Genomic DNA, 12,822 nt, shown 5'->3' with positions numbered 1-12,822 from the left:
TATATTGACATCAATAAGGTCCATGATAGTCATTTTAAAAATATAAATGGGTATGGATCTGAGACTTCCTACTATCAAGGGGGTCAGAACAGCCAGGCAGGAGGCCTTGGCATTTGAAGAAAGTGGAGTAGTCCAAAATATGAAGATTGCTCACCCAATGAATACTTATCAGCTGCCTCAGTCGCCATGGTTATACTATTCAGCCAATCAAAAAGGCAGGATTTTTTCCCCCCTGTTCACTGTAAATGTGCCCAAGACACACACACACACACACACACACACACACAATCAAGAAAATCTTTCATACAGCGTAGCCTAGTGCATGAACATTCATTACACTTGCAGTTATGTGCTGAAGTGATCTCTGCAAACCTCATACGTAACATGGCCACATGCATCAAATGACAAGCAGAGAATTAAATGTTTAATTCTAATTTTATCTCCTTTGTGAAATAACAATATCGGTCAGAAATGGGATAGAGGGGCATAAACCTTAAGAGAAATCCCAGCATGCATTTTTCTAAGGAGCATATCACCGCAGCAGCTATTCTACACAGAGCATATACTGGCTTGCCAGAATACTGATATCCTTGAAAAATGTGACCCATTTCTATCACTCAAAGCATGTGGCACTGCCATAATGAAAGACTCCTTCAAAATATAATTTGCAGAGATTCCAGTCCACTCACCACCTTTCTGCCATACATCCCTCCATTAAATCGCAGCGGTGACATTTAGAATAGATTCGAATGACTTTCTAACCTCTGTGCCTAACACTCGTTTAGAATAGCTGAAATGAAGGGCTCGTCAGCAAAGGCTCGAGATAAAAAGAAATACATATAAATAATCAAAATCGATTAGTGGAAACAATAAACAACAAATTTGTCTAGAATATTTTGCCACTGTTAAAAGTGTGATGAGTAAAATATCATGGACTGAGCTGTTACACACTGATTTCATTACAGTAATGAGAGAAACGGGCCATGGTAACAGCGTGGATCTTCACGATTAAAAGTGCAAAAGAGTGAGTTATTTTGTTTCGTCCAGCTAATTTAACTTGCTCCGAATGCTTAACACAACACTGATATGTCAAGTCTTGACAACAAGGACTCATTCAAAGGGCAAGGCAGCTGTTTCACTCTGCATTGAGTCTCAGTTCGACTCTGCACCTGAACACTTCATGCTCTCAGGGTTTTTTTTTTTTCTTCTTCTTCTGAGGCGTTGGATAATGGTAGTCTCACACACACACACACACACACACACACACACACACACACACACGGTGACACTATGACTTAGTTAATGAATTATTATTATTATTATTATTATTATTATTATGATGATGAACCTAATTAACAGCACCAATAATAATAATAATAATAATAATAATAATAATAATAATAATAATAATACAGGTCAAATTAGTGTGTAAAATTGAATTTGATATGTTTTGTGTGTGTGTGTGTGTGTGTGTGTGTGTGTGTGTGTGTGTGTGTGTGTGTGTGTGTAAGAAATAAATACCCTTAGGTCTGTTTATTTAGCTTAGACCTGCCATCTTATAATTGAACCTGTTCTCACGGTTTGTCTCCGTGAACCGGACCGCGTTTAAGCGCCATGTCGGGATGATAATAAAAGCAATATGGGCGTCAGACCGACCGAAAGAAAATCTGCCAGTTCTCAAGTTCAAGTACAATGCGAGCACAAAGGATGTGATGTCATCTTTTCAGTGTGCCTGGATGTAGCCCCTTTATTCTGTATAGGCCGCGTTGACGCGTTACTCTAAAGTGAACAATAAAATAGTTTAATAAAGGAGACAGAAGTTTCTGTTCAGCCCGCGGATCCAGAGGCCTGTGGTGTCGAAGCCCAGCGCGCGCTCAGCACTGCAGCTCGCCCGGTCCGGTCGGGGGCCCGCGTGCGCGCGCTGCATGAGGACCGACACTTTCTAAAGTGATGCAGATGAGTCGGGTGCGCTTCACGTCTTTTCATGACCCTTGTTGCCCACTCCACTTCTCTTCCCCCCCCCTTTTTTTTTTCTTCGTCCTCCCCCTCTCCTAAAGCCCACCAAACCCCGCCGGCTCTGTGTGTCATATTCGTTTCGGCCTGTGGCACCGCCGCTTGCCCCCGAGCGTGGGAATGGGAGCGTCCGCTCGTTCACATCTCCTGCGCTCCGTTTTAACGGAATCAATTAAGGAGGAGCGACTCCCCACCCCCACCCCCCAAACCCCTAACGCTGTCCCATGCGCCCACCTCTTTTCATTTTTTTTTTTTTTTTTGTCAGCTCTGTATATGTCCTAATTATTTCTGTTCGGGATGCCAGCGCCGTTTCCTGGCCAAAGGCGACAGAGCAGAAATAATAATAATAATAATAATAATAATAATAATAATAATAATAATAATAATAATAATAATAATAATTTTTACAAAAAGAATAAGAATAAGAATAAACAGTGCAAAGCAAAGCGTGCACGTGACTTTTGCAAGAAAGAAAGAAAGACTGTCACATTTTCCAGAACTACTGCCACTACAGAAGTTCGTCCAATGTGTGCAAAGAAGGCATTCTTCACCTCTGCATCAATAAAGCAAAGGGGGGAAAAAAGTGGGTGGGATTATTTAAAGACAATTTTCTAACACGTGTGTGTGTGTGTGTGTGTGTGTGTGTGTGTGTGTGTGTGTGTGTGTGTGTGTGTGTCAGACAGACAGAGAGAGAGAGAGAGATTTAAAAATATCCTCAACCTCGTGTAAGATCCCCACCCTCTTCTCATTTCGCAGTGTAAAACTTTAGAATGTTTGCATCACATCACATCAACATCAACATCACATCACATCACATGGATCCCACACTTTCTTAAAGCCATCAGGTCTTGCAGCATAGGCAGAGAGGTCGATGAGCATGGAGGCAGTTTTTACTTTCGGTTATCTAGCTTTATGACGGCCAACACACTCATACAGCTAGATAACCAAAGATAACAACTCGCTTCCAGGTCAGTTCCTGTGACACTAATCCGTCCAGAAGCTCTTCGATGGTGCACATCCACATAGTGAAGTTGTCCAAGCAACTCCTTAATTATCAGGTGGTCCTGAGTTTGCTCGCAAAGTGGAGCTAAAATGACGCTTTCCTCAGAAGTTTAACAAAAAAAAAAAAAATGTATATATAATGCACAAATGAGGCTATAGCCTGGGCTATGCTGGCTGTATAATCCCCCGGACTCGTGACATAAACCAATATTAGAGTTGGAGGGAGCGAGCGGTGAGGAAGGAAGGTGCAGCCATCCTTGCACAGGCCCTCATTTGCATTGCAATTTTACAAAAGCCTCCTCTGCTCCGATTAGAGTGCGCAGGCGGTGATCGGTCGCTTTCCCGCGGAACCGGCGGCCACTTTACAAAAGGAGAAAATCCGATTCCGGAGGAAGAGTGAACACATCAATGAATAACACCGCGCTGGTGTCGCCACAAAATATACAGCTCGGGCTTTTCCTTTTTTTTTTTTTTTGCATCATTTTGACGACGGGAGACGGGTTCCGTGTGCGGAAACGTATTAATCGCGAGAAGGGTGGTGGGGGGGAAATGCTGCCATAATAAAGCGAGTGGAGGAGAAATTCCGCTGCCGTCTCGCCGCTGCCACCAACGGTCTGAGGAAAGGCAATAGGGCCATCTCAGGGACTAAAGGGGGGAACTTAAGGGGCGGAGGGGACAGCCATGGCCATCCACTATAGCAAAAATCTGGACCAACCACACAAGGTCAAAGGTCTCGGACCAGCGGGAGTGTTAAGGTAATGATGATGTCATTAGAAACGCGGAGTTTGCTATATTTGCGTGCGCCGTCGGCACGCGCTATTTTAGCCGCGCTGTGGACGAGATGTGACATCGCAGGGGGGTGGGAGAGAGAGAGAGAGAGAGAGAGAGAGAGAGAGAGAGACGCCTCTCTCCCTGAAGATGGAGATTTTTCAAGCACTAAAGAAAATGGAGGTATGCAGGAAGCCATGCATGGTCAGTGTTGTACTGAACCTGGCACAGACTGTGAGTCGCCTTTATAGCCTGTGTGTGAATGTGAGATGCCTTTATATTCGATTCTGTTCCTGTAAGGCAGTCTCTAACCTTTTACTCTGACCATCTCCATTTTCAGATACATTCCCAAAGCAGAGACTGCCATTTTCCATGTGTGACATGCTATTTGGATTCTAACAATACAAATAATCCTCTTCAAAGCATGTTTCATTCTGTTATCACAGCTTAGGTGACAGACCTTCATTCCATGTGATGGCAGACAGATTTAAAAAAAAAAAAAAACGTGTTTGCAGGGTGCAAGGAATAATAAATAGACTGATGTAACTGTGGGTGAGAATGTGGAATACTTTTTTTTATGGGAATGTTTGATAATCTGGCTTGTCCTGATGAAGTAAAGAGAAAAAAAATCAGCATTAATTGTAGAAATTGTAGGGTTAGGTTCATACAAGGGAGTGGAAAAACACCACAAATACCTCTAGCAGTACACAAATAAAGCAATAGGCTAAAATGATTTTGTGTGTGTGACTGTGGTGGTGGTGGTGGTGGTGTGTGGTGATGATGGTTGAGTACAGGTGGGTGGTGCTGAAGAGGGAGCCACCTATTAAGCGTGGGAAAACAATAAAGTTTTCTTTATCGCTTCAGTTCTTGTTTCCTGTCACAGTACACCTAGAATACAGAACCTTGCTTTGAACCAATAGAACTAGGACCTTTTTTAGGCTGTTTGTGAATTTGTACTCAGATAAACAGGATAATTCTCTGTACTCATTCTCTGAGTTAATTACAGTGCAATGAATAAAACAAGCTACATGACTCTTATTGATTTTCCACTCTTGATCGATCTGAAAACATCAGATCCTTTCCTTGATGTGTGACTGAATCAGCTGACGAAATAAATGTCTTTAAAATTGTGGCTTCTATCGTAATTATTCAGATCCACTAATGTAGGCCCTCCACCTGATACACTCAGTGTATTTCAGTGTCTCCATCTACTGAAAGCTACTGATATTTCATAAGGAAACTATCAGCTTGCTTCACTCGCCTTGGTTTTATCACACGTCTCATATCTGACTTCTGAGATGAACACAATCCTTGCAACACATTTTGGAGTACAATCCCTAGAGTTACAAATAACCAATTTTAATAAACAAATATACCTGATGTCATGTGATCATATGGGTTTTAAATAAGGCACTCTGCATAAGCAGCAAAAAGACATGGAAATGACTGACCCACCTGAGAACCTGAGCTAACACCCGAATGCAGCAATGTAAGATCAGAAATACTGTCTGCAACATCATATAGCTTCCCAATGACGAGGCTGTTTAACTTTATGTTTCCACCAAGGCTGAGTTAGATGTGATACCGGATGCACCACAGTAATATGACCTTCAAATAATTGCCTTAACCAAATCTCGTCCAGGTAAAGATCCACCATTGTCAAGCAGAGAACTTCAGGACCTTTTATAGATAAAAAGCTATGAAACATACATTAATGCTACTTTTTTTGGGTCGCATTAACTTACACTTCAAAGTTCATCTATATTTGCGCCACACAGCTGGAGTGAAAGTGCGCGTCAGAGAGAAACTTTACAAGGAAATGAGTGCTCATGTCGGTCTATAGGGAAGGAGCTCAGGGTTACTCACTTTCTCTCCAAGCGTCTTTCCGGACATTCAGTATCCGTTCCCGGTGCGCAAAATCGCCGTCTCACTAACTACAACGAGTCCACCCTGTTATATGCTATATGATGTTGCACCCTGTGTGCATGTGGTTCAAAATTGCCGCTAATATACTCAGCTCATTACGCGCGCTTCCCTGCTCCGGGTAGTCCACGCGCGCTATAGAGACAGCACGAGAGTGTGTGAGGGACTGAGAGAGACAGCGCAAGATGGGGGGAGACAGATAGGAGGGGTCGAGAAGTTTCCCATAACCTATTTGTCTACAGCACCAAATGGGAAAAGTGCACTGTTGAGAGGAGAAGGCTTGGCATGGCATGATTTTTTTTTTTTAGTGTTGGGGTGGGGGAAGATTGGGGGGCGGCTGTTGGGTGGGTGGGTGGGTGGATGGGTGTTTGGTGGTGTGTGTGTGTGGGGGGGGGCAGCAGAACCTCTCCCTCTCTGTGAGAGAGAGAGAAAGAAAGGACGTGCTCGGAAATTCAAACAAGTTGGCCAGGTCTTTTGTTGGACTTGAACTGAGGAGCCATTGTTCCCCTTATTGGCGTGGACTGTATAGCCCCCCAGTTTCCCAGAGCAGGTTACGCACTGACTGCGCTAATGAATTTGCCTCGAGCTTTTTTTTTTTTCCTGCCCCACACGACACGAGAGGACTGACGGAACGCGCTCACCGTCTTTAAACACAGCGAGGACATTATTATAACGGGGGGGAACGCTGCTCTGGAGAAAGCATCAGTGAAAAAAAAAATTATCTAGAAGTCTAACTTTAGCCATAAGGCCACTCATTTATTCATTAAAAAAGCACACACGAGGCCTTAGCACTAATAAGTGAACATTGTTTGGAATAAAAGTGCGCACTGAGTATTCTAATACATCCAGAATATTCTAATAAGCCAATTATTAGCCCTCTATTATTATTATTATTATTATTATTATTATTATTATTATTATGTTCCTTGTACTCTTTCTCATCAGGTTTAAGTTCAAGTTCAACTTTTTTTTCTTTTTAAATAAGTTTTTTTTTTTTGTATTAGAAAATTATTAGTAATGACGTTACAGCACGCAATTCTGTCCCTCTTTCTAATTCCCCATGATTGCAAGCGGATTCGCGTTTAGATTTAACAACGAGGTCACGTCCAGTGACGTAGACAAGCCGCTCTGCTACGCGCAGCCATATTTAAATACATCAAGGAAATTAGCGCATCAAATATGCAAATCCCCTTACGTCGCCTTTCTATCTGCGCTCGGAGTAAATTTTTGCCCTCGTCGGCTCCGAAGAGGCTCGTCTTCTATTTAAACAGAATAGACCCGAATTGTTGTTTGTTTGTTTCTTGTTTTGTTTACTGTTTGGAACATGGTGGCGAGCTTCTTCCTCAGCATCTGCATGACGGGATCCGGAGCGCGCGCTGAAGGAGAGACCGCTGGCGGCGCGCGCGCTCAGGCACCGCTCGGTTCACCGCTGCACGCGCTTCCAGCATGTGTGTTATTTTAAATATTGATGCATATGTAAAAGGTATATTTGCATCTCTTTTGCATTCACCGTGACTGTGACTGTGGCTGTTGTTTTCTTTGATTTCTTCTTCTGTTGAAACACCAGCGGTCGGTTCTGAATGTTCATTTGTCATTGTTTTGCCTTTATAGTCTATTTTCACACCTCAGAGAGCTGCGCCTTATAGAAATGCGATTTTATAAAGTCTCGGATTTGCAATATATATGAGCCTATACAATTTCTTAGAATTACACTATTCAAATACAACATGCACGGACAAAGACAGCCGAACAAAAGACCAATAAGCGTTTAGGAACAATTTGCATCATTTTGCATGATCACTTAACAATACATGTGAGTTATAAGGCCTCATTGAAGTAGATACTTAAAATTGTAAATATATATATATATATATTTTTAAAACAGCATATTAATTCTATTAGGTGTGTGTGTGTGTGACAGACAGTCTGCACATCCTGGCTGTATTAGACTGCTATAACTGCATAATGAGGCTGCATGCTGTATGCAAATGAACTGACTACAGCTATAAACCACTCAAGTACTGTATTCACTGCTCAGGATGATGATGACGATGATGATGATGATTCTGTTTCCTAGCCTCTGTTAACAAGAAATCAGTAATCGGTTGCAGGTTCAGCTGTTATATACCTATAGTATTTAACTTCATATGAACAGACACATCATTTTGCGTCACACTTACCCTTAAAGCCAACCCTTAGTGTTCGATGCCCATTAATAACCTAATAAACCTTTTGCACGCTGATAGTCAAGGCAACACGCATCCCCGGAACTTTTTTTTTTTTTGGTGTGTCAGAGCTCTTCAGCTTGTGCACCTTTGCTCCGAGCTGCTCAGCTGAGGTGGCGCCCAGTAGAAGTGGCCAGGCGGCTGCACACGTAAAGATTTTCCTCCCAGGCGGCTCGAGACACGTGCTGTCCTAAATGCACGCGTGTTGCTCGGCTCATGCGTATTTTCAGGACAAGCCCAGTTTGCGTCTGGTTGTTTGTTATGCCGAGAGAAAGTGAACTTTAGTTGTACGGTAGTTTATCCACTGGCCCCCGTCCTCCAGCTACACGCAGTGAGAGGGCCCCAAGTTTGTGAAGCGCACGTGAGCGACGGGGCTACGCCTGTGCGCGACCCAATTATCATGGTGATGCATATTTACCATGCCATTAGAATAGGAAGGCGCTTGTCCCCCATAACAAAGCGGGGTGTGTGTGGGGGGGGAGGGGGTGGTGGTGGTGGTGTGTGTGTGTGTGTGGGGGGTTGTTGTTGTTGTTGTTGATGATGATGAACTTATCTAAAACAAAACGAGGATGAGAGATATCTTTTCAACGATTTCCTTTTTCCTTTTTTCATAACATGCGACATTCAGTACTATACATTTCATTCTTAATATATTCAATTTAATAAATGGGCTACGCGTTCATGATATGGACTGTTTCTACTAACACCTGCACACACACACACACACACACACACACACACACACACACACACACACACACACACATCTTTCAGCCATAAAAGAATTCAAAGCGACTGAACTGTAATGAGAAACGTAACCAATTAGACCACCGAGAGCATCAGTCACTCAAATCATCCTGATTAAAACCGGCTCTGGAGACCTTGTCCTCATCTACTCAACCACGTTTCATGTTCTTTAGGCTGGGTGTTTAATGCCTGCTTGGAAATCCTTGATGCTCATGCTTCTCCACCTTTTAAAGTCTGAGTATTTTCTTAGCTTCTTTCACTATTTTCTAACACATGATATCATTGTAAATAAATGAAGACATTATTATTATTATTATTATTATTATTATTATTATTATTATTATTATTATTATTAAATTCTTGGCGAAGTTTTCTAGACTATATTTTCTTTTTAACCTGAATTAATAATTTGTATGAATCTGTATGAAATATTACACGTGTCAGGTATCTATAGTTCTAAAATAATATACAATTTGAAAAGGAAAAATGCCGCTTTGGTCGTTTTCAGAACAGAAATATTACATGTAATGATGGATTATCCTGGTCTTTTCTTGAGTCGTGGTATAATAGTGCACTGTAATTTCGTTTACAAATCAACGAAGACAGATAGCCGAACTGGACATCAGTAAGTGAATGGTAGAAATATACAGGCCTTTATTATTTTGACACTTTATTCAGATTGCAAAATGCACGCGCTAAATATTTGCATGTAGATACACATAACCTAAGCCGTGTGTGTGTGTGTGTGTGTGTGTGTGTGTGTGTGTGCTATGTTTAACAAAAAGAAAAAAAAACACTGATTTTTTTTTCCTTATCACAAATGTAACTGGTGTCATATATTTTCGTTAGAAGCACAGTAGGCTTATAGGCTATAGGCCTAATTATGTGATAAAATGTTGCATATATTTGGGAAAATATTATTTCTTTGCAGCTGACCTTTTTTTAATGAAGTATATTTTATTAAAATGTTGTAGCTTATGAGATCTCTGTGCGTAGGTGCACAGCCACCTCCTCCCTGGGTGTCAGGGTGAATGTGTGACCAGCAAGAGTCTTTTAAAAGTAAATATTTATCATGCAGTTATCGCAGAAATGGTCAACAAATAAAGCTGCAAGTTTTTAATTTGAACACTTCATAGCTTTATTTCAAATTAAGGAAAATTAAATCTGGGTCAGTGGAAAGCTGTTCTGTGATGCTTGGCGACACCTAGCGATGTCTCCTGGTAAAACATGTGCCGTGTTTTATCCATTTCAGAGAAATTTAACGGCTTGTAGTGGATAAATGGGGTAATATATCTAAACATTTTTTATTTGTTCATATTATTATTATTATTATTATTATTATTATTATTATTATTATTGTTGTTGTTGTTGGTGGTGGTGGTGGTGGAAAGTACACATATTTTAATACACTTTTTTTATTTGTCCTCTCCTACAGAACATATCTGATATTCTCAGACTGACATACACACAAGTTCATTTATTTGACTAATTTTTTAATTACGTGTGAAAATGATCCTGAATTTTCAGTCTCACGCAAGGAATTAGACAATAGGATGTAATATTCGTTATCAAAATATTTCTTCAAATTGGGATATGAAGTGGACACAAAAATAAAAATCTAATTTAAAAAAATCAAACCGCCTTTCTTCTTCTTCTTCTATTATTATTATTATTATTATTATTATTATTATTATTATTATTATTGTTGTTGTTGTTGTTGTTGTTTCTTCTTCTTCTTCTTCTTCTTCTTCTTCTTCTTCTTCTTCTTCTTCTTCTTCTTCGTTTTTAACTGTGAGATAGATTTTAAATAATGGGCATTTCTCTAACCCTATACTGCAATCAGTCTTTTACACAATATTGCATTTGATCTATTAGAGGACGTGTTTAAAAAAAAAGAAGAAGAAGAAGAAAAGAAAAATACTGAGTCCGGTGTGTGTAATCTACCAAGAACAAAGCAGAGCAGATCATTCTTGAGGAATTAAAAAACAAGCAACAACAAAATAAAAAAGCCACAGTTTAGATGATGAATGGATGCAGTGAGGCTTCTTGTATCGTTCACTAAAATACCTGCACGTGTTCACGCTGCTTGTAGTCTACTTAGGTCACGTGTCCGTTTCCTGTTTCCTTTCCGAACGTGTTCCGGCTCGTGCAGGAGATCAGATGGACGCGTAAAGCGGCTACAATTATTTCCATCAGTGTTCCTCCTGAGCTCAACCACACACAGCACACTGATTAACCGATTACCTGATAATACCAGTCTAATAAGAAATTAACACTGAATGAAATGTAACAGTAGAGCATCACATATCTGAAACACTTTACATCTGATTATCTAATTGTTTCATTAAAAAAAGAAAAAAAATCAGATCAAGTTCACTGCACATCGTATGCACTGCCCATGTCGTGTTTTGCGCTTCCTGAGAAATTAAACTCAGCTCCACGTTTTATCAGATGCACCAGAATGAGATGATAAACTTCCACTAGATGTGAGTGAGCTCTACAGAATTTATTTATGCTGTAATGAACAGGGTGACTGTTCTACACGAATATTCATTATCAGCTTTCACTTTGTGCTTCCTGTTTGTTTGTTTGTCTGTTTTCCTCCTAGTGAAAGAAGCAGTCTGGCCTGCCATAGAGCTCATTTACACTGTACACAAACATGCTGTGAGTTCTGATCTCTGACACACTACAGGCTCATTTTCATTTGTGGTGTTAAAGGTGTATTTTATACTCAGTTAAAAAAAATCCACATAGCAGAAGAGATTTCTTTGGAAAGGCATTTCGAGTGTATTTCTTTTCTTTTGTCTCATATGAAGAATTGCTTTTGTAAAATGGCGCGATGGATTTCACTGTTTAGTGGAAGTTAATAAATTCATTAAGTGCTGCTCACTATCAATAATTTGTCTCCTTCAGGATCACTATATGCTCCAGCTGCAAACATGCCAATGTTTTTTTGTTTTGTTTTTTCTTGTTTTTTTTTCCTGTGAAATTATTGTTTCGTGCAAGAAAACTGAATAAAATTTCGCAAATGAATTATAGGATCTTTGAATGATTCTTTATCCTTCAGACATACATTTGATGCAATATTTTGCAAATATTAAATAAACATTATATACTAATAATCATCATGTGCGTTTCAGAATAACATAAGAGCAAAATATTTTGACTTGTTTAATCATGCTGAGAATAATCCGGGCATTTATTAGCCACCAGTTAGTTTCCGAAATGCTTTTAAAATAATTCTTTCGAAATGTGCTCCGTTTCTGAGTCACTTTTGTTATATATATATATATATATATATATATATATATATATATATATATATATATATATATATAAAATTTATTTATTTTTTTAATTCGACTGTTGGGACAAATGACCAACCCTGACCTCAATCCAAATAAAACCACTTTTTCCTTTTTGCATACAGCACCTTTTTATTACACAACAAACAAACAAACAAACAAACAAACAAACAAACAAACAAACAAACATTTAAAAAAAAAAGTCCGTCAAGGGTTCACTGGATAATTCAGTGTTCTTGGCTTTTTAATGTGGTTCTAATTCTTTCAGATAAACATTCTCAAAGGCATTAAAGGATCTTTCAAGGATTAAAAATTAAGTGTAAATTTTAAACTAGTAAACATTAAAATTCTTTTAGCTACCAAAATATCAGAAACTCGGTATCGGTATTACCATGAAGCAGGTTATTAAAGCTCATCAAATATCAAGAGGCAACTTTGGATCAACAGTGCCCTCTAGTGACTAGTAAAGTTACGAGTGGAGAAAAATAATACAATGCTGCCACCTCATGGCGATGTGGTGTGTTACACTGTCAACAGCAAACACTGCAAAGAGCAGGGGATGCAAAAAGTTTCACCTGAAGTTTAATAGTTGGTTTTAATTAAGGTTTATTTCTTGAAACATCCACCCACAGACATACTACTACTACTACTACTAATAATAATAATAATAATAATAATAAACGTGAAAACAAACAAACCTTTCCTGCGCCGCGAAAATGAAAGTTATGGTTTAGCGTACAGAACGTTTTCCTAACGTTCCCGTAACCTTTAAATTATTTCATCTTTATGTAACCTTCAGAGACGAGGGGCGTTATTGGGGAAAGTTCTCCGAAACATCA

The sequence above is a fragment of the Neoarius graeffei genome, chromosome 24 (assembly GCF_027579695.1).
Source record: "Neoarius graeffei isolate fNeoGra1 chromosome 24, fNeoGra1.pri, whole genome shotgun sequence".
Classification (NCBI taxonomy): domain Eukaryota; kingdom Metazoa; phylum Chordata; class Actinopteri; order Siluriformes; family Ariidae; genus Neoarius; species Neoarius graeffei.
The sequence above is the reverse complement of the archived record's forward strand: the minus strand, read 5'-3'. Positions refer to the sequence as shown.